Source organism: Anopheles moucheti, chromosome 2 (assembly GCF_943734755.1).
Source record: "Anopheles moucheti chromosome 2, idAnoMoucSN_F20_07, whole genome shotgun sequence".
In the NCBI taxonomy this organism is placed as follows: domain Eukaryota; kingdom Metazoa; phylum Arthropoda; class Insecta; order Diptera; family Culicidae; genus Anopheles; species Anopheles moucheti.
In genome coordinates, this window is record NC_069140.1 from 86,281,813 (window position 1) to 86,303,306 (window position 21,494).

Consider the following 21,494-nt stretch of genomic DNA (forward strand, 5'->3'; position numbering starts at 1 on the left):
GTTGAAAAGTTGAAGTGCGTTAGTCGATACCTGGGTGTGTCGATACTTGCGTTCGATCCTTTTTACCAACGTAATGCGAGTGTGATTACGTACGTTGAGTAAGAGATGCTTAGAGCAACGCCGTACCAAGTACTACAAATTGTTGAACGTTGTTAACATGTCGTGTTACAGATTGAAAGAAGTTGGCAAGATCTAGCAACTTCCATTAAAGGATTATATTTTGATATGATCAAAAAAGGTGTTTATATCTTAATGGGCTTATTAGATAACAACTTGCTTTATTAGAATAGCCAGCATTAGGTATTTTAACATAATTTGTGTGTTTCTTGGCTTAAGTATAAACTATACAATATCGCGCTGTATAAACTATACAATATATGGCAATCAGAAAAAAACACAAATTTCAAACTAAAACATAATAGCTATAAAAACTATTATAGTTATATATACTAGTGATATATAATGATTACATTGTAAATTTAAAGGTATTTGAAGAGATCCAATATGAGTAACCATATCTTTTATCATTCAAAGTGGGTTTTGATAGGAATCTAATGCTGATCTTCCTTTAATTCGTATTGGCAAATGACATTCCGAGCGGGGGTAGCTTATAAGACAGGGGTTTTAATATACAAATTGCTGATAAAGCAATTCAAACAACAGTTGTTTGTAAACATTTTTATCTCAAATTTCATTAGAATCCTGCATAAACCTTTGTTGATATCACAGAAAATTCATGAGAATCCTGCAAGCTTACCGCAGTTGTACCAACTCATCAAACTGCGTATGGATATCGATATCTCATTTGCGTAATGCATCACTACGTAAAACAAAATGTCAAACGAAAGCCAAGATTAATACAAGGTTGATGGAGGTGTATTTATTTCTCAGTAAAACCATCTCCATCAACGCAATTCTAGTGATCAAACTGCAGTTTGAATTGCTGTTGCTAAGGGCAACGAGGATGAGGTATATTTCTAACGAGTATAACTTTCTTGGAAATGATTTTGTTTCCATATGCTCTGCGTGGAGCAACATAACAAGATGTCTTCTTTTGCAATGGTAAATTGTTTGTACCCTTTGATATTGTAAGTAATATTAATTTCAACGAACAATACATAGACAATAACATGATAGTTGTGCCTCATAAACGACTTAAACTCTGGCATATTACCAAACTTCATTAGAAACCCTTAATTGGCCAATATTTTATTTCATTTTCATTTTATTTGAACCGACCGCCATTGATAAAGTATTAAACCGCCAAAAGTAATATAATGCTGTACCGCAGTAGCCATGTTCACTGGGAAATTAAACACATAAACAATACCAGCCCTGCACAGCGGATGAGTATGGCCCGATACTGGGTGGTCGATCGCCGCTCTACCAAGCAATAGACTTTGCCAATTTTTCAACAACTCTCTAGCATTACGAAATGCATAAAAAAGTTGGAACCTCCACCTTTATGTCTCTTGTGAGCTTTTAACTACTTGTTTTTTTTTGGTCCTTTGCCTGCAAAACTCTTCCCATCGCTTCAACCAGCTTACTCGCTTTTTATCATTTCAATATGCTGCGAAATTTGTGTAACTGGCTGGCTGGAAAGATAAGGAGAAGTAACAAAAAAAGAACGAGGTACACACTCCCGTACACTGGACCTACTTGCGCCCGAGCCGGAGCCTTCTCTCGGTGGGAACTTTTTCAATTTGGTTCAATTTTGGTCCTTGTTCAACGCCACCATCGGTTCGTCGGTTGGCCTCGTTTGTCAGCACCACCATCGTCATCATCATCATCATCGTCATTGTCGTTTTCGGCGGCCTCGGTTGCCGTCACCGTGGCCGCAATCAAACGAACTCGCATAAAAGTGTACGGTTATGAACATCAACATATTCCATCCGCCGGCCATTGTTGTCAGTTAATTTTGGTGCCCGTGTTCATACTTCTATTGCTGCTTTATTGCAGCGGAGTTGGTACGGATGGCTCCAGAGACAGAGATACTCCACCGCGCTGTGCCAGCAACAAACCGGATACCTTTCAATACCGCAACTCCCACCGGAGCTATAGTACAGGCCTCGCTCGCTCACAATTTCCCGGGAAGCAACGATGCGGAGACGACGGCACACGGAAACTCAGTTATCCAAAGGTGTCTTCCCTGCACACTCGCACCACCAATACCCTTACACCCCTGTGCCCCGAAAAAACCGAAAAGGCAACAAAACTTCTCACCGCATAACGATGGAAAACTTTTGTTGAGTTCGTAACCGGATCCGAAATCTTTCCGATTGCAGCAATCGAATTGGGTGCTCTATTCCCATTCCCTAATCTTCCCCCACTCTTCACCCCCAAAAAACACCCCTCCAGTTCCGCTTCCTGTCATGCGGCGGAGCAGCAACAACACCAACAACAGAAAATAAACCCCCGGATATCGGAAGAAGAACGATCCAACCTTGCAGCCTCGGAAGGACTCAGCGACCGTGGTCGAACCCCTAAAGGCGTAGCTGTTACCCGCTCAATAACAATCTAATTTTATGTTTAATGTTGCTATAAACGTTTTCATTTTATTCAATTTCTGTCTGCCCGAACCGACGAGCCGGAGGATGGCCTCGTTCGGCACCGTTGGCTCGCTGCCAACAGCGCGGGGGGTTCATAATGCGCGCCGTGAAGCGTTCGGTTACCCCTTTTCGCTTTCGCACAATGGCAATGGCGTCTGGCGTTAGTATGGGGCGGGGCAAATTTCTTCCCCCGTGCACACTGTCTTACCGGGTGGGAAAGCGATAGCCCAAAGGACCTCGAGTGCTTTCGCTACTTTCGATTGCTTCGCTTAACGATTTATGATTTCAATCGATTAAACAACTACATTCACCTTCGCTAGGGGGTAAAACCTTTCATCATGCCTTGGTTCGCTGCAAACTGGGGCAAACTGTACTTCAACCAGTCGGATAAGTGCTTGACGTTTAAAGGCGTTTCTACGTACCGGGTGCACAGCATGCGAAGAAAAAAGATGAAACGAAAACACTTTTCATCCTTCGGGGCTGTTGGAAGATGGCAAGAAATGCGTGGTGGAAGACGGGCACGAGCGACCGGAAGGGAGGCAATGAACAGATTGTCCACTAATCCAGTCCGTAGTAAATTACCACACTTCCTTCCACACCACATCCCGTGTTTTTGTTCTTTATTCTACCTACAATTACAAGCCACATAAAACGTGGTCCGCTCTTTTGCCATTTAGTTGCACAACTGCTCACAAAACATTTTTTTTTTCATTCTGTTTCCATATTTGCTCATTTGTCGTAAGCTTTTCAAAAAACAAGCCTTTTACAGCTGTGCTCAAAAATGTAGCAGATCGAAAGGGCGGACAAAAATGGTATTGAAATTAAACTAGCTGTATTGGCCCAGTTACACGGCGCGGAAACAAACTAAAATCTCTTTGAAATCTCTCTGTTTTTGCGAAAAATTTTAATTATTGATTGCTTTGTGATGTTGTTTTCCCATAATTTGCTTCTTACTATCAAATTGTTCCAAAAATGCGGACCGTGATAAAGTAAATATAATAAATATGATAAATATGCAAGTGTAAATGTGACGAAATGAGCAAAAGTGTTTTCACGATTACCGGAGAGGTTTGTTATTTGCCAGAATTTCTGCATTTTTTTTTTTGACGCACGGACAACCGACATTAAATTGGTGCTTGAATCTTGCTACGTGGAAATCAAGCGAATGATAAAAACTCTCGTTGAAGGATCAAAACATGCTATCGTAGAAGGCGTTGTAGTAATATGAAATCGTAAATGCACGTAAATCGGAGAAAACGTGATCCAAGTAGATGCCTTATGGTTTCCTTAGCGCAAACAAACGTTTGTATATAGAGATCTATTAAAACTAGGTAAACTATGATAACTCTGCTCCTAATATTGAGTTATGATAAAAACAGCTTAAGTTAATCAATCATATCGTATAACTATCAATTGTGGAAAATTGATGCAATAGAACTAAGCAAAATGGAATGAAATTGCATACATTTAGGGGCTAGGGTCACATTGCCGAATGAGCCGGCGCAGTGAATTATTTCCTAAACCACCTTAAATCACAACTTAAAATTTATGGAAGTTTTACTTAAATTCACTATTTCTATTATTTATTTCTTTTTTAAATCATTGCTTTACATATACTATTAGTTTTTAGATGAAGGTGTATTAAATTTTGTGTCAATTAATGAATTAACTACTGGACATTTTTGATTATTTTAATTATAAAAAAGCTCTTCCGACGATAAAGAAATACTACGGAAGAATTTATGCTACCTTTTGCAGAGGAATAATTATATTTGATTGAAAACACAGTTCAAACCGCAATTTCACCCAACTGAAATCTGAACGCCTGTGTGTTTGCAATCAATTCCTCTATTACTTCACTGTACCATTAAATTGTGATAGCAAAATTTCGTCTGAACTCAATTCTACAATTCACAATTACAATTCAAATTAAGGTTTTTGTAAGTAATGGGCAAAAAGTATAGAACCATAATACTTTAAAGGGTGATTTTTAAATCGCTTTCTTTCTTACATATTTACTTACCCATCTTGCGGACGTTTAAAAACAGCTACCAGTTTGAGCACGTTTGTACATAAATTAACGATCAAGCTAAAAAAGGGAAACAAGAATTAAATGACAAATGGCATCGCGGCGCTGGAATGAATTCCACCATAGCATCAAATAATAAAAACCTTCCGAGTGCACACATTTGTACACCGCCACTTTCGCCCTTTCGGTCGGTAATTTCTCTCGCCTGCAACCACAAAATTGTATTTAACGCGCTTGCCCGGGTGCACTACTTGCCTTACGGTCACTGCGCTGCAATTGCATTTTACTGCACGAGCTGCAACCCACCCTGTACGGGCTGGGCAGAGGACGCAGGGCGGAACCCGGGCTCCGCATGGACGTGCAGACATCAAACGGAAATGGCCACCACACAACAGCCCCACACGCGGGACCATTACAACAAAGCGCAATACGACGGCCAAACGAAGTAATTCAAACAATTAAAAGGCATTGCTTTCATCTCTCGTTAGTGACACTCTTTTTTTTCTCTCTTTTTGGGGTTTTCCACCGCCTCCTTCGTACTTCTTTTTGTCCATTCCCATCTGCTTCCGGAGGTTTTCCACCGTCGGTGTGTGCAGCGGACGCTTTTCCAACCATCCATTTCGTGTACCATTTCAATCAAGCAATCGGAAGCGAGGGAAATGTGCTTAAGCGCTCGGCTTCTGTGTGTAGTGTCCCTTTTTTTCTTCCTTCACACGTTTTGTCCTTAAATTTCCCTTGCTCACAAACACACGTACAATTCCACCCCCGGACATACAAACACTCGCCACCGAGAAAAAACCGTGCGGGCCTAAAACGGAAAGCTCTTTTTTGTTTCAGCAAAGAACAAAATCAGTCACTTGAGCTTTCGTGTTCTTCTCCCCCACCACCGTCACCAACGCGACCATTTTCCAACGCTTGTTTTTTCTTCGCAAAACCATTTTCTTGTACATTGTGTTTTGTGTTTTCTGCATACTTTCCGTGATTCGTTAGCGCTACCTTGTGCCTTTTTTCTTGTGTCGCGGTAGGCAAAGATTTACGGTTCGGCTTGCTTCGGGGGGAAGAATGTAAGAAAACACGACAGCAATTAACGTTTACGGTGAGCCTGCTCAAAAGGGCGTGTTGCGAAAGTGGTTCGTGATTAGGAAAGTTAAAAGTCGATACAATAGCGCGGTGGGGTGGGGTTAGAAACAGGTGGGATCACGCAGATCGGGGGTTAAAATTCAGCTAATTTTTGTAGGAAACAATTTAAAAACTTTCCAACCGTTTTGTTCTTTGAAGCTGTGGCCGTCGAATAAAAATCGGCCAAGACGAAACATGAGAATTTATCACCGTTCGTATCTTTATAAATTTTATTGTATTATCACGTCACCCAAATATGGGTGCACTAGGCAAACAATATTCGATTGCATTTTTTAAACAGAATTAATAGAACAAGCTACGATGTACAAATTGGGAATGAACGATAATAATAATAAATAATAATAAATAATAATAATACATTTTTTGAATACCAAATTCTTTACAAATTTAATATTAATTCTATCTGCTGTTTATTACATGCTTAACCGAAATTACTTTCCTTTCATAAAACCACTAAAGTAATTTGAAGTAAATTTCTTTATTTTCATAATTTTCGCGATTCCCAGATGTAGGAGATTAAATACGTTGTTTTTTTCTCATATCTATTTTGGATAATACTGCCGGTGATTTAATTTTTAGCTATATTCAACTTTAGATATTTGTTTTATAGAAGGTTTCTATTTTTGTTGTAATATTTGAGAACTTTACAATTACATTCATTTGATGTACCCACGCTAGCTCGCCGTATGTTTTATCGTAACTTATTTAGTTCAGTATAAATGTTTAAAATTCACAAACATTGAATTAGGAAAATTTATTAACGTTATATAACAAAAAAATATCAAACACAAACGACCTTGAACACCCAACTCAATTAGATGGCTCTTGCCGGGCTCAACATAAAAGTATCCAACACACTAGTGAGAAACTGTCTGAAGAGCAAATGAAGCACTTTCTTATAGAGCATTCGTTTCGATTGCCATTAACCCTTCAAAACCGCTTCATCCCCAACCCCAGTGATACAGGGTTTACCAGTCCTGAAAACAACTGTCCACTTGATTATAACAACCGTCTCTTTGATTAGTCACCACTGTCTACCACTTGTACACACGACACACAGCGTAAGCTACTCTGTCCAAATGATTAACACAATTGTCAATTTCAATTGAACAACTGTCATTCTTGCTATTCAAGCTATATCTTTATGATGTACATGCACCTAGCATTTCTATATTACCTAAATTATTTTGTAGAGTTAAGTTAGGCAAAAAATAAAAAGAACGTCTTCATCTTTAGAAATAAAAAGGATAATTGGTATTTTAAGTACTAGAAAAAAGTGATTATCCTTTCGCAGATCTCATCTTTACACAATAATTTAAGCAATCTAGAAAAGCAGGTATACATGTGCATGTACATCATAAAGGTATAGCTTGAATAGCAAGAATGACAGTTGTTCAATTGAAATTGACAATTGTGTTAATCATTTGGACAGAGTAGCTTACGCCGTGTGACGTGTGTACAAGTGGTAGACAGTGGTGACTAATCAAAGAGACGGTTGTTATAATCAAGTGGACAGTTGTTTTCAGGACTGGTAAACCCTGTAAGGTGCAGCCGACACAAAACTCCACACCACTCGAGCCCAAATCATAGGTTCATCTAAAAGCAATTAGAAACTCATCGCGGTTCACCACCGTCACGACCGTTCGAGTGCTGCTACAACAAATTAATCGCTTGTATTCTCCGGTGTCCCATCGATACGGCGCACTTAAGGTGCCATTAATCATGGGGAAAATTAGTGCCGGACCGGTTTTGCCGGTGTCGATTGGCCCACCCAAAACGAGCGGCATTTTGTTTTGCATACCGGTCCCGATGAGTGGTGCCGATGTTATCCTTAACGTTCCCGTGGGAACGCAATCCCTTACTGCCCTGTTACGTGCAGCCTGCTTCGATTGGTATCTGATTAACTCCTTGAAACACAACCCCGTTCGGTTTGTGGCCATCGTTCGGCAGCAAATGGGACGATTCTGTGAGCCGATGAGTAGTGGCTGTCGTCTAGCAGTTTGTCGATTTTTTTTTATCCACCAACCCATATCGGTGACTTCGAAGGCATTACGCGAACAATTAATTATATGCGCCACACCACTTGTGGCTACGTGCCAGCTGCTTACCTTGAGGAGTGCGCGGGATGAAATGGGTTCTCCAGTGACTGAAATCTGATCAATTGCCGTGTCGCAATGTTCAGGTGGAAAACTCGAGACTTGAAACAATTTGGGCCAATTGGTGAAAAGTTTACCGTGTCATATTAAACACGTGTTAACAAGATGCGGTACTTGATGTGGAGGAGCCAAAAATACATGTTATGTCAGAATGGAAAATTATACTATATACATTACAACGTTCTAGTCAAACTTAAAATCTATTAAATTATGTATGAAATATTAAATTCTTGCATTTATAAGGCAGAAATTTATGTATTTATTATTTAATATATTCAATTGTCTAATTTGTTAACCCGTTGCATTTTTAGTCCTTATCGTTTTTATAGGTGCAAGGCCACGAGAGCTGACAAAATGCTGACAAATTTGACGCAACGGAGCTTTTGTCACTTTTTGTAGGCTTTTGTCAAAATTCGGGTTGTAGAAAATCCACGTTAAAAAGTTGACTAAACCAAGGTCTGTATAGAATAGAGGTCAAATAATAGCCAAGATTGGGGTTCGCCATTTTGGATTTCATTTGACGTTTGGTCGCCCGTGTAAGATTTCTTGCGTCTAGCCTACTTGTTTACTATATCGCGAAGTTTCACAATTAACTTGGTCGTTAAAGTTTTCCTTCGTTTTGAATGCCTTTCAGTTGATAAGTTTTATAAAGTGGTGTGTGGTCATCACCTATTAGTGTTCTGATACCAAGGGTTGTTCACACGGTACCAGACTTTCACGTCGTTCTGTGAACCGGGAAATATGATGAGCCTCATCCTCTTCCTTATATGTGAAGAGCCTCACCTACTCGTTGCCAAATGATCGCTTTACAAAATCTGATTCATCTTGTTGCTATGACCGGCCCGATTAATCAACACAACTACGCACAAAACATTTGAATGGAAAAGGGCGTCCAAACGTCAAATCACGTGTAAGGAACTTTTGGCTACTTTTCAAATTGCTCTTTATTACTCGACCTCTATCCTACACCTTGGACAAAACCCTGACAAAATGCCAACAAAATTTTGACGTTTGCTCAAAATGACAAGTATTCACAAATGTAAACAAACACTCGAGCGTCATGATTGAATAATTTTTAAGTTAACAGGTAAAAGATCGATTGTTGTTTAGTTTAATTTTTACGTTGTTTTATCCGAATATCCGCCGAACTGTGCATATTTAATTTGTATACTATTTATGTATACTATTTCCGTACTATTTATGTATACAGTATACTATTTATATAAAACATAAAAATATAAAATGATTTTTTTTTGGTATCGACTGTTGAAAGCTCTTTCGACCGTGTGTATATTCTTGTCAATACAAGTCTTGTCAAGCTGATTTTTTCAGCTCTCGTGGCCCTGCATCTAATCATACAGGAACTGCTTAAGTGCTTAAGTCAATCTAGAACTCTTCATAAAAATTATGTTTGTGGTTATAAATTAATGTTTGGCTGGTTTTTAATTTCGTAAAATGTTTTCCTAATCAAACAATTAAATAAATTTTCTATATAAACTCATAAATTAAAACCTCTAAGTCTAAGTAAAATTAGACCCCTTCAAATGATTTATAAAGACATGCCTACAATAAAACAACGTTCTAACAGAAATTAGAAGTGACAGTGAATTTTCATAATGTGCCACTTTGCGCAGAAAATTCTCACCTAAATGACAATAAAGAAATTAGATAAACGAATAGAACTAAACACAATTAACCAGTTGATTCAATCACTAAGCGAACATGAGCGAACCAGTTAGACATTAGCAGCATTGTACCAGCTAGCATCCTAGACAGCTTCACCCGTTTGCACATAACCGTTTCAAGCTAATGGACGTTCGCCTTCTGGTTCGTGGAATTCCATGCTGCGCCCGGGAAAAGGAACGATGGAACGCTTATACAATTGTCATTAAAACTTGCATAAGATTAGCCGTACACACGCTCCTTTATCCACCCCTCCCCGGTGCTACTGCCCTATCTAGACCCGTGCACGATATTATCAAAGGCGACAATAATGTGTCGGAACGGAGCGAAGATACATCATTGGCTTATTAGCATTCCGAAGCGCACCAGCCAGTGCTGCCATCCAGTGGTACGGGCGAGCGCATCACCAAGCAAGGATGCGTTTAATATTTCCTACAATGTTATCGAAATCGAAATGGCACTGGCGGAGAAGATTTTCCCCGCTGATACAAATGGGGCTGTTCGTTTCACCATGTCGCTGCCCGTGCCGGGCGATGCTGCATACGAGATGAGCAACTTTTTAATGCAATTGCCTGTAGTGCGCTACCAGTCGACGCTACTCTGGCATTGTGCAGCATTCACACGGAGTGGCGCTTCACCGATCCATCCAGCGCACGGGGGATGCTGCACGGCTTACGACGATTCATCTTGAAGGGTTGTGCTTCGCTCCGGCCGGTTGCGAATATCACCATCGCCACCAAGTACACTTCAGAGAGCTACACACACTGCGCTGCTTGACACTTTCGCCTGCTAGCACTAGGCAACAAACACAACCGTGTCCGTGTTTTGGTCGAGGTTTTGCCACTGTTACACACACTATCTGCTCTATCCGGCCGTTTCCGGCCCCCGCCACGCTATCGCATCGCCACCCCTTTTTGACGGCCACCATCGACCGGTGTTGTGGGGTGGCGAGGGGATTGAGAGGGGGAGGGAAAAGGGACAAAAAGGGAAATGGAACGCACACCGACCGGAGGTACTGGGTTCACGAGTCCATTATGTTATCACTGCGGGGGATAAGATTTATTTGCATAATTTAACATTAAATGTTTTGTACACCGAAGAATAATGGCGAACATGACTTTTCGGTTACATTTAAGTGGCACGGTGACCACCACCATCCCAGCCCAGAGGGGGGGTTTTTCCCCCGACGAGGTTGACACACTTTCGTACCGCTCCGTGCCGGGGACATGGACACGCCGTTCAACAGCGAGCTGTCGGGTGGTGGACGGTAGTTTCAGCTGGCAGCATTGGCCATTTCGGTGGTTTCGCTATCATCGTTCGAGGTTAATGCAAATGCACTGTTGACAGCAAATGGTCACCACCTCCCCCGGTCCACCCCCGGGTTCCCTTTTTCCACCCCCTAGCGGGTATTGCGGAAACCGCCCCATGTCGAAGCTGGTTGGTTAGTCATCACTCCCATCCTATCATTTATGTACGGCAAGCGGGAAGCCCAACCCCCAACGCCCCGGGAATGAAAGCGGAAACCAGAGCAACATTACTGTAGGTTCGTCCCGATATTCAGCCCCAAAACCCTCGATCTCTGTCCTTTATGGCTGCCCATTATCGGGCAAGAGACAAAACGCTGCTGCTGATGAGCACGGATCGCCCCGATCCTCTATCTACCGTGCATATGTATGTGTAGAACCATTGAACTTGCTTCATAAATATGTGCATGTGCTTGAAGGAGCAGCCAACACCTTTGTTTTTTCTTTGGTGCATGCCCTGCCTTCACGAAACCGAAAATGTTCTGCACCAAAGTGGACAAAGAATGAGTTTGAAGCCGAAGAAACAAGCGCTGCAGAAGAATGTCGCACAGTGGTGCAAGCGCTTTCTTCAATGCAACCGGTACGAGAATGCGCCACCGTTCTCACTTTGCATACACTCAACGATAACACTTGAACCCCTTGGGGGTTCGAATGTGTCACATATTTGCAAATCGTTAGAAGCGATGGTACTGAAAAATTCATGGCACAATTGCACTGACGCGGCAGTGCAGCTAGGGTGAAGCATGAAGGAGAAAAGAAACACTTATCCTCTTCCCGATGTGATGGTACTGGTAAGAAACGTATCGAGCCAAACCCCGGTTTTGCCTCGCACACCATTCCCATCACCACACATGCCCAGCATACCTTAAAAAATGGGCTAACAATGGGATGGTACCCGAAATTCTCGTGGGGAAAATTTGCTTCAAACAATGACACACGTCGATTTCACTGCATATGTCCTCGAAGCCGGAAACAATCCTTCAACCTCTTTTCACACAACCCGGGAAAACGAAGGAACGAACGTTAAGAAAGGAGAACGGAAGAAATTTTGCAAGCAGAAAAAAAAGCAGAATAGAAAGGTTCAAGAATTGTTCGCTTTCGCCCAGCACAATGGAGGCGCCCGGTAGTTGGTGCAGTGTTCATTAAAAAATCATACGATATGATTTGTGACATAACCGATACGTCACGTTGGAACGTACGCTCGTTGTTTTACTACCCCATTTCGTTTGTGTTTTTACAGACAACTTGTTTGTAATGCCATTAGGCACAAAGTTGGATGGAAAACCTACCTGTACCTGTTTTAAATTACAGCACAGTTGAGGGGGGAGATTTTCCATCAATCAATGTGTGCTCGGTAAGAGAATAGTGAACAGTGGGAGCGGCCCATACCAATGGCTGGAAGAAATAATATTATGAAAATTTTATAGTTCCGCTAATCTAAACGATTATTTATCATACATAAATTAAAATTTGATCATACTCGGAATGAAATTGATAATCTATCGATGTTTTCTTTACATTATTTATAAAAACAATAATAATTGTATTGTGATTGCTAAAATATATTTTTTGGGGTGGCCTAATAATGTATTGGTAGCCTTCACACGGCAAAAACCGGTCTAAAATCCCATCCAGACCTTCTCACGCAGGATTCTATTCGGCTACGTGGTACATCAAGTCAAAGCAAGCCATAAATCAAGGCAGGCCTTGATTTGTTGAGGTTATTGTAACAACTTCGAAGAGAAGGAGTTTCATATTGAGAAAATTATACAAATTAACAAAAAATATTAAACTTAATTTTAGTTTTGTTATCTTTTGCCTTGTTTTAAAGGAGTATTAAATAACGTTTCAAAAACAATAACGATCAAAGAAATTGAACACGTTCTTAAGCAGTTATCGTTGCTCCTTGTAGTTCATTTCGTTTATCAAATTTAATGGACTTAGAAACATGTTTTACTAAAACTACGAATTTTCCATACTCAGGTTCGAATTCTTAAAATGTATCAACTTGTTTAATATAACTACTTAGATACTGCGAATAACGTAAACGTACGTAAACTACGTAAACTAAAACTTAAGAGGGCTTTCAGACGGGACAAACTTGACAGTTCGAGCGTTCGACGAATTTTACTCAATTATAGATTTATGAATGAAATTTCGATAGCTCGCTGTGTTCGCGAACTGGTTGAAAGTGAACGCTGCACGAACTCTACTTTGTACCAATTTAAACCGAATCCAATACTTGATTTCTACATGGTCCAATAAATTCAAAAATTGACGGTTGCACGTGCAAAATTAAACAAGGAATATGATTTTTCGTTAAGTCTTTATGCTCAATCTTTGTAAAATAAAAGAAAATTTTATTTTTTTTATATTATTCTGCAGGAACAGCATTAAAAATTGTTATTTTTATATATTATGATACATTTTAATTGGTTGATGGTGCACGGGCACTCTTTTGTGTTGTTTTTGTTGTTTTTTATTTGTGCTTGAGTTGTATCTATGAACAATCATTTCCTTATTCTAATTCGGAATATTTTGTGTGGTTTGTAGCAGATTCACATTTTTTACAAGCGCAATATTCTATTAAACTTACTTTTGTTTGTTCGATAGCTCCAACGGTCACTGTTTGAATTTAAAAAAACTGTCAAAGTTTGCGATCTTTCCATGGAGTTCGAGTCTATTTCACGAAAATGAGTTCGACGAACTGGCGAACTGTCAAGTTTGTTCCGTCTGAAAGCACAGTAAGATAAACTTTCTATATAACCGAGCATGCCCAGAATAAGGCAAATTGCAAGGAGGAATTGCCTTGTGCCATTTGTTATTTTCTCTCAACACAAGCGGTGTTGAAAATACGGCATTGCCTTTATAATAGAAATTATACAAATAAAAAAATAAACTTGATAATACGGCGAGAGTCGTCATCATGGAATAAATAAACAAATAAATAATAAAAAAATAAACTTTTTATCCTTGGATTCGCCCACTGTGCAGTGCATGCTAGCAATAAATAAACAGCAAATCAATTTTTCTTTCAACCACTTCATTCGGAGCTGAGGTTTAAGTGAATAGCTAAAAAGATGTCTCTAAAATTACATGGATTTATTAGAGCTAAATGAATAGAAAAATCTCACCACAAATTTAATGCATATGGGGATTTTAGTATTTAGGGATGTACAACAATAATGAATTAGTGTTTGTTTCTCTTCCTCACTGTTTCATTCTAATCCGATCCATTGATTAGTGGCCCACAATCCGATGCATAATTGCACGCAGCACTGCAGCAATTAATCACGACCATCATCATCAATTTGGCCGGAATGTCAACCGACGGGGAGCTATCTTCATAATCCAGCCGGAATTTATTTGCTTCCCATTACCACTTTGTGGTCTCGTTGGCCACCCCGTACCATTCCGAATTGCAATTACCGTTCAGGCGAATGACAGGCATACGTCGCTGCGTTCTGTGAAATCATTTGTGACGCTTCGCTGGAAAAAGGCATTACCATGCGCTACCTGCTACGATTGAGTGCATGAGTTTCCTTTTTGCTGCTGAATAAAACATGCACCCAGCCCAGTGGGTATGCATCTCCACCGTTAGGCGGGGCGGGCTGATTGGAAGGAAACTGTTCCTTCCGTCGGTTCATCGAATCGAACAATACATGAAACGTGCAGTGTCCGCTTCATTAAAGTACAATGTGTCTGTCTGGAGCTCTCTCAGCACAGGAGGAGAGCAAAAAAAAAACGGCAGCCCCCGCCATTTTTTTTTTTTGTATTCATCCCCCAAACCCGGTGGGGCACAGGAAGCGAATGGATGGATGGTACTCAAACATGCACTACTATCAAAAACGCAACAGCAAATGTAAATAAACCGTATTGTATCGATAATTGCTGGCAAGGTGTTCCCATCCGGACCGAACGGGCAGTTATTGATGCAGGAGGGGGAAAGTGGGAGGGGGGGGGGGGAGGGGGGGAGGTGGTTTGCAATGTATCCGATAATGGCTATCGACTAAATCAGCGCATGATGCACTCGATTACAATGCGGTGTGTAATAAATAATTAGCCATAAAAATTTAACCATTGTCGTCGAGAACGCTCTGACTAAATTACCACATTGCAGGGACACTCAGCTGGTTATGGGGTTAAGTGGCAGGGGATGGGAAGTATTTCGGAAGAACAAAAGGGAACGAACATGGACACAACAAAAAAAAAATACACTCATACACACACACCAATACAAGTGCCACATAAATTGACCGGACACCGGTCGCTGGCAATCGCATGTTCATAAATAAATGTATTACGTCGCCCGGAAATGCCATGTTGTTTTATTATCAATGGCTTTTAACAGTCAGCCGGGTGGCAGCGATATTGCGACTAAAAGAGACCCACTCCCTCCCCCCCCGCCCCCAACAAGGGGCTGGCAGGTGCATTGAAAGCAAAAATGCAATTATGCCATTAATTACCTGCATGAGGATTTAATGGACGGCCCAGGGTAAAAAGGGCCATTGCGTGCACTTTGATATGCGTATGCGGTAGGTCCGGATGTACGACCGGCTGCTTCGTGCTGTCGACGAGATGATGGTACGCCACCGTCCAGTGACATATCAGACCGGGGCTTCGCAGTGGGTGGGTTAGAAAAATGGTTCTAGCGAGAAGGATGGCAAAGATTGCACGGGGAATGGGGTCGGTGTGGAGGGATAAAAAGACCCCATTTTTCCATACCGTACTGGAATCGAAAATCCCGAACCAGCCGATGCAAGTGCAACGTCCTGCCGCCTGCGTTTCGATGGCCGTCGCGAGAAATGCAATCTGCCATCGGTTCCCCCCACCGGGCCAGTTCACAGTTTGAAAATTATTTTTGTCAGTTGCCGCTGTTGTTCCTCGCGCCATTTGCGAACCTGCAAAACGTTGTTTCGCTTACCTTAAACGGACAGCGTGGTGCAAAAGTGCTGACGCAGGTTCGGGCCCGACTCGGCGATGGACGAGATGTAAAGCAGCTTACGGAGCTGGATACGATTCGCCCACTCGATCCGCCCACGATCCGACCGGCCGGCGAGCCACCTATCCCTACCAGCGCTAAAAGCGTGAAGCTAACGCACAGCAGTTGCCGGATGTATTCCAGCAATGGTTCACCGGTCCCAAATCTCGCCTACGTTCGGCGAGCGCAGCAGTGGCTCATGGTGCAGTAAATTCTGCGCCACTACATCCCGGGTGTCCGCTGCGTTCGCTAGCGCGTATGCGGTACGGTTGGAGCAGAGAGTGGATGACACCCGGGGTTTGCCTGTCAGACGAATTATGCAGCATTGAGACCGCATCTCGTACTTACGATGGTCGATAATGTGTTCGGCAAACCGTTCGACAGGGTGAATGTTTTCGGATTCGATTTTAAGCCCGACAGCAGCGAACTGCAACGAAACGAAGCATTTTACGCGTCTGACAGCTACCAAATCGACGGTTTCTTTTTTTTTCTTGCTGGGCGCGAATTTACCATCGAGCAGAAGAATACGATCTCATAACCGTGCGCCTACGCGTCATGCTTAACTCCACCACATTTGATTCTCATTTCAACATCTAACTTCAGATTCCTCTATACTTTTGTAGTTTTTTTATTCAATAATTCACAAGTATGTTGACATTTCATAACTCAGATTGACTAAACATTACCAAAAATTACCAGTTTTTCAAGCTCCTGATACCAGTAGAGCATCCAACGCAGGAGGATGCTTTTTCCGTGTCAATCGAGACAGAACACTCGCCAAAAATGACCCATTTTTCAAGCTCCTGATACCAGGAGAGCATCCACCTTGAACCAGAAGAGGTAGCACCTTGAACAGCAATTTTGGTCGAAAACCGCCGAAAGGTATGCAATGTTTAAACACTAACTTTCCCGTAGGTCGTGAAAAATTTCTTCGAAAACTACCAGTTTCTGAATGTATAGTACCAGGAGAGCATTCACGGAAGAGGTAGCTCCTGGTACTGCGCCGTAAGGTATGCAATGTTTATACACTAACTTTGCAACCAATTTTCCGCCGTAAGGTATGCAATGTTTATACACTAACTTTTCATACAAACCAGCTGTTTTCAGATTTCCGATACCAGGAGAGCATGTTTTTCAAGAGGTGACATCTTCCTTCCCGCTCCCCCCCTTCCCCTACCATGGCGTCCAAGATGGCGGCCAAGATGGCGGTCAAGATGGCGGACAAGATGGCGGACAAGATGACGGCCAAGATGGCGGACACAAGATGGCGGCCAAAATGGAGGCCAAGATGGCGGACAAGATGGCAGCCAAGATGGCGGCCAAGATGGCGGACAAGATGGCGGACACAAAATGGCGGACAAGATGGTGGACACAAGATGGCGGCCACGATGGCGGCCAAGATGGCGGACATGATGGCGGCCAAGATGGTGGCCAAGATGGCGGACAAGATGGCGGCCAAGATGGCGGACAAGATGGCGGACAAGATGGCGGACAAGATGGCGGACACAAGATGGCGGACACGATGGCGGACAAGATGGCGGCCAAGATGGCGGACACAAGATGGCGGCCAAGATGGCGGACAAGATGGTAGACAAGATGGCGGACAAGATGGCGGACAAGATGGTGGACAAGATGGCGGCCAAGATGGCGGACAAGATGGCGGCCAAGATGGCGGACACAAGATGGCGGCCAAGATGTCGGACAAGATGGTAGACAAGATGGCGGACAAGATGGCGGACAAGATGGCGGACAAGATGGCGGCCAAGATGGCGGACAAGATGGCGGACAAGATGGCGGACACAAGATGGCGGACAAGATGGCGGCCAAGATGGCGGCCAAATTGGCGGACAAGATGGCGGACAAGATGGCCGACGAGATGGCGGACAAGATGGCGGACAAGATGGCGGACAAGATGGCGGACAAGATGGCGGACAAGATGGCGGCCAAGATGGCGGACAAGATGGCGGACAAGATGGCGGACAAGATGGCGGACAAGATGGCGGACAAGATGGTAGACAAGATGGCGGCCAAGATGGCGGCCAAGATGGCGGACAAGATGGCGGACATAAGATGGCGGCTACGAAAGCGGACAAGATGGCGGACACAAAATGGCGGCCATGATGGCGGACAAGATGGCGGCCAAGATGGCGGCCAAGATGGCGGACAAGATGGCGGACAAGATGGCGGACAAGATGGCGGACACAAGATGGCGGACAAGATGGCGGCCAAGATAGCGGACAAGATGGGGGACAAGATGGCGGCCAAGATGGGGGACAAGATGGCGGTCAAGATGGCGGACACAAGATGGCGGCCAAGATGGCGGACAAGATGGTAGACAAGATGGCGGAAAAGATGGCGGACAAGATGGCGGACAAGATGGCGGACAAGATGGCGGCCAAGATGGCGGACACAAGATGGCGGCCAAGATGGCGGACAAGATGGCGGCTAAGATGGCGGACACAAGATGACGGTCAAGATGGCGGACACAAAATGGCGGACAAGATGGCGGACAAGATGGCGGAGAAGATGGTGGCCAAGATGGCGGACAAAATGGCGGAACAGAAAGCAGACAAGATGGCGGACAAGATGGCGGCCAAGATGGCGGACACAAGATGGCGGCCAAAAAGGCGGACAAGATGGCGCCTTAAAAGGCGGACAAGATGGCGGCCAATATGGCTGACAAGATGGCGGACAAGATGGCGGACAAAATGGCGGACAAGATGGCGGCCAAATTGGCGGACAAGATGGCGGACAAGATGGCGGACAAGATGGCCGACGAGATGGCGGACAAGATGGCGGACAAGATGGTAGACAAGATGGCGGACAAGATGGCGGACAAGATGGCGGACAAGATGGCGGACAAGATGACGGACAAGATGGCGGACAAGATGGCGGCCAAGATGGTGGCCAAGATGGCGGACAAGATGGCGGCCAAGATGGCGGACAAGATGGCGGACAAGATGGCGGACACAAGATGGCGGACACAAGATGGCGGACACGATGGCGGACAAGATGGCGGCCAAGATGGCGGACACAAGATGGCGGCCAAGATGGCGGACAAGATGGTAGACAAGATGGCGGACAAGATGGCGGACAAGATGGTGGACAAGATGGCGGCCAAGATGGCGGACAAGATGGCGGCCAAGATGGCGGACACAAGATGGCGGCCAAGATGTCGGACAAGATGGTAGACAAGATGGCGGACAAGATGGCGGACAAGATGGCGGACAAGATGGCGGACAAGATGGCGGACAAGATGGCGGACACAAGATGGCGGACAAGATGGCGGACAAGATGGCGGCCAAATTGGCGGCCAAATTGGCGGACAAGATGGCGGACAAGATGGCGGACAAGATGGCCGACGAGATGGCGGACAAGATGGTAGACAAGATGGCGGACAAGATGGCGGACAAGATGGCGGACAAGATGGCGGACAAGATGGCGGACAAGATGACGGACAAGATGGCGGACAAGATGGCGGACAAGATGGTGGCCAAGATGGCGGACAAGATGGCGGACAAGATGGTAGACAAGATGGCGGACAAGATGGCGGACAAGATGGCGGACAAGATGGCGGCCAAGATGGCGGACACAAGATGGCGGCCAAGATGTCGGACAAGATGGTAGACAAGATGGCGGACAAGATGGCGGACAAGATGGTGGACAAGATGGGGGACAAGATGGCGGACACAAGATGGCGGACAAGATGGCGGACAAGATGGCGGCCAAATTGGCGGACAAGATGGCGGACAAGATGGCGGACAAGATGGCCGACGAGATGGCGGACACAAGATGGTAGACAAGATGGCGGACACAAGATGGCGGACAAGATGGCGGACAAGATGGCGGAAAAGATGGCGGACAAGATGGCGGCCAAGATGGCAGACACAAGATGGCGGACAAGATGGCAGCCAAGATGGCGGCCAAGATGGCGGACAAGATGGGGGACAAGATGGCGGCCAAGATGGCGGCCAAGATGGCGGACAAGATGGCGGACAAGATGGCGGACACAAGATGGCGAACAAGATGGCGAACAAGATGGCGGACACAAGATGGCGGACACGATGGCGGACAAGATGGCGGCCAAGATGGCGGACACGATGGCGGACAAGATGGTGGACAAGATGGCGGACAAGATGGCGGACACAAGATGGCGGACACGATGGCGGACAAGATGGCGGCCAAGATGGCGGACAAGATGGCGGCCAAGATGGCGGACAAGATGGTAGACAAGATGGCGGACAAGATGGCGGACAAGATGGTGGACAAGATGGCGGCCAAGATGGCGGACAAGATGGCGGACAAGATGGCGGACACAAGATGGCGGACAAGATGGCGGACAAGATGGCGGACAAGATGGCGGACAAGATGGCGGACACGATGGCGGACAAGATGTCGGCCAAGATGGCGGACAAGATGGCGGACAAGATGGCGGCCAAGATGGCGGACAAGATGGCGGACAAGATGGTAGACAAGATGGCGGACAAGATGGCGGACAAGATGGCGGCCACGATGGCGGACAAGATGGCGGCCAAGATGGCGGACAAGATGGCGGACACAAGATGGCGGACAAGATGGCGGCCAAGATGGCGGACAAGACGGCGGCCAAGATGGCGGACACAAGATGGCGGACAAGATGGCGGACAAGATGTTGGACACAAGATGGCGGACAAGATGGCGGACAAGATGGCGGACAAGATGGCGGACAAGATGGCGGCCAAGATGGCAGACAAGATGGCGGACAAGATGGCGGACAAGATGGCGGACAAGATGGCGGACAAGATGGCGGACAAGATGGCGGCCAAGATGGCGGACAAGATGGCGGACATAAGATGGCGGCTACGATGGCGGACAAGATGGCGGACACAAAATGGCGGCCATGATGGCGGACAAGATGGCGGCCAAGATGGCGGCCAAGATGGTGGACAAGATGGCGGACAAGATGGCGGACAAGATGGCGGACACAAGATGGCGGACAAGATGGCGGCCAAGATGGCGGACAAGATGGCGGACAAGATGGCGGACAAGATGGCGGACACAAGATGGCGGACAAGATGGCGGCCAAGATGGCGGACAAGATGGGGGACAAGATGGCGGCCAAGATGGGGGACAAGATGGCGGCCAAGATGGCGGCCAAGATGGCGGCCAAGATGGCGGCCAAGAGGGCCGACAAGATGGCGGCCTAGATGGCGGAAAAGATGGCGGACAAGATGGCGGACAAGATGGCGGACAAGATGGCGGCCAATATGGCGGACAAGATGGCTTACAAGATGGCGGCCAAGATGGCGGAAAAGAAGGGGGACAAGATGGCGGCCAAGATGGCGGACAAGATGGCGGACACAAGATGGCGGCCAAGATGGCGGACAAGATGGCGGCTAAGATGGCGGACACAAGATGGCGGTCAAGATGGCGGACACAAAATGGCGGACAAGATGGCGGACAAGATGGCGGACAAGATGGCGGCCAAGATGGCGGACAAGATGGCGGAAAAGATGGCAGAAAAGATGGCGGACAAGATGGCGGCCAAGATGGCGGACACAAGATGGCGGTCAAGATGGCGGACACAAGATGGCGGGCAAGATGGCGGACAAGATGGCGAACAAGATGGCGAACAAGATGGCAGACAATTAGGTGGTGGTGACCCGTGGGAGG

The 21,494-nt window shown here is 45.0% G+C and overlaps 1 pseudogene; it reads right to left on the minus strand.

Annotated features, from left to right (window-relative positions):
- Window positions 1-916: 916 nt before the first annotated feature.
- On the minus strand, window positions 917-16,179 carry LOC128299726 (uncharacterized; annotated as a pseudogene).
- Window positions 16,180-21,494: the final 5,315 nt, after the last annotated feature.